The sequence below is a fragment of the Mandrillus leucophaeus genome, unplaced genomic scaffold (genome assembly GCF_000951045.1).
Source record: "Mandrillus leucophaeus isolate KB7577 unplaced genomic scaffold, Mleu.le_1.0 Scaffold246, whole genome shotgun sequence".
In the NCBI taxonomy this organism is placed as follows: Eukaryota; Metazoa; Chordata; class Mammalia; order Primates; family Cercopithecidae; genus Mandrillus; species Mandrillus leucophaeus.
The window spans coordinates 810,196-811,738 of record NW_012102543.1 but is presented as its reverse complement, the minus strand read 5'-3'; the positions used below and the strand labels follow the sequence as shown (position 1 = coordinate 811,738).

Below are 1,543 nucleotides of genomic sequence, written 5' to 3'. Positions count from 1 at the left end.
CACCACGGAGCAGCTCGGCCGCAGCAAGGCGGCGTCGGGGGGCCGCAGGGCGCCGGTGGGGACAGAGGCTGTTCCTCAGGACACCGGCAGATCCATCCTCATCTCCATCTCCGCCACCCTCCTCCTTCGTTGCCTCCCGGGCTTCCTCCTCTCCTGTTGTCAGTTGGGATCAGCTGATCGGAGTGAACTTCTCCCAGCTTGGACTAACAGGAAGGCGTGAGCGGTGCAGCCCAGAAAGGGAGGAGTGAGAGAGGGAGGAGCCCACCGCCAGCGAGGGCGGAGTGCGCACTGCCTCCTGGGAGATGTAGCTCCTCGCGGCGCACTTTCGCCCCACATCCCGGAAGGGAAGACTCTGAATGACTACAACTCCCAGTACTAAAGAGGCTGCTCTTGCGAGGAGGCGGTGGGGACCGGCTACGGAGGATTTCGGGACTTGGAGTTTTTTCATTGAGTGTGGTATCCGCAGGTTTCAGCACGTTCTTTTGGGTTGCAACTGGGAAAGGCATGGTGCTACGTTAGAGAACTGATGTAATAATGTCTAGTATAAGTGGGAAATGGCGAGTCAATTAATTTGAATTCAAGTAATCCTATTGCACACCATTCCCTCAGAAACGTGTGAGCACAGGCAGTCTCCACTTTCCCAATTTCGCTTCTCAAAAACTAAGGAAAAGACCAGAAAGAAGTGATAAGAGGATATAGGTACTCTTGGGAAGTTTTTGTTGGTTTTTCCCCCCTTGGCAAAGGACAAAATTACAACGAATTTAGTTTTAAGATCTCAATTGGCTTTATTGCGACTCTAGGATCAGGCAACACTTCATTCCAGAAAGTGGAGTGAATGTTCTGATGAGCAGGAGAGGTTGGCTTTGTAGACAGAGAAAAGCTTGAAGAGGCAAAAGCAAAGAACAAAGAGCATATTGGTTTCTTTCTTTCTCTTTCTTGTCATCCCTTTCTTTCCTCTTCTCTCTTTTTTCAGTCTTCTCATGGGACCTTGACATATTGGTCATTTCTAAGCTACTTTCCTTGGAAGGTGGGGACAGAGAGACAGAACAATAGAAAAATAACTGATTAGTTGACATCAGCTTACTTCAGGCTACTTCTTTTGTGTAAGGATTACAACAAAGGGAGCTTCATTATCATGCAACATTAACACAAGCCTGTTTGGGAAATTGGCTGTCCTTATCCCTCTTTCCTGATTTCTCTGAAGGTCAGATAACAACTTAGTTTGAGTTTGGTAACAGCTTAGTTTGGATTTGGTGAGGTGAAACTTTAGCATGGGTGATTCCATTTTTATTTTAGCCAGGTCTCTTGGGGCCTGGTGCAGGAGTTTAGTCCAAAACACAGGCCTCCTATCATTTTTACTTAACACCCTTCAAGGGTATTGTCCAAATCAACCATGAATTTTTTTTCCTACCTAGTAGTTTTCTGATCTTTCCTTCTATAGTTTCAGAACATCTCAGGCTGGGCGCGGTGGCTCACGCCTGTAATCCCAGCACTTTGGGAGGTCGAAGTGGGCTGATAACCTAAGGTCGGGAGTTCGAGACCA

At 47.8% G+C, this 1,543-nt stretch overlaps 1 protein-coding gene and 1 pseudogene across 2 annotated transcripts in view; both read right to left on the bottom strand.

Annotated features, from left to right (window-relative positions):
- ZFYVE1 (zinc finger, FYVE domain containing 1) overlaps positions 1–290 on the bottom strand; it is an 82,920-nt gene extending 82,630 nt beyond the window's left edge. For both annotated transcript variants that reach the window (XM_011983107.1, XM_011983108.1), the window contains exon 1: positions 4–290. The gene's annotated coding sequence lies outside the window, so the exon portion shown is untranslated. The remainder of the gene's footprint in view (positions 1–3) is intronic.
- LOC105541885 overlaps positions 1–1,543 on the bottom strand; it is a 60,215-nt pseudogene that overhangs the window by 5,745 nt on the left and 52,927 nt on the right.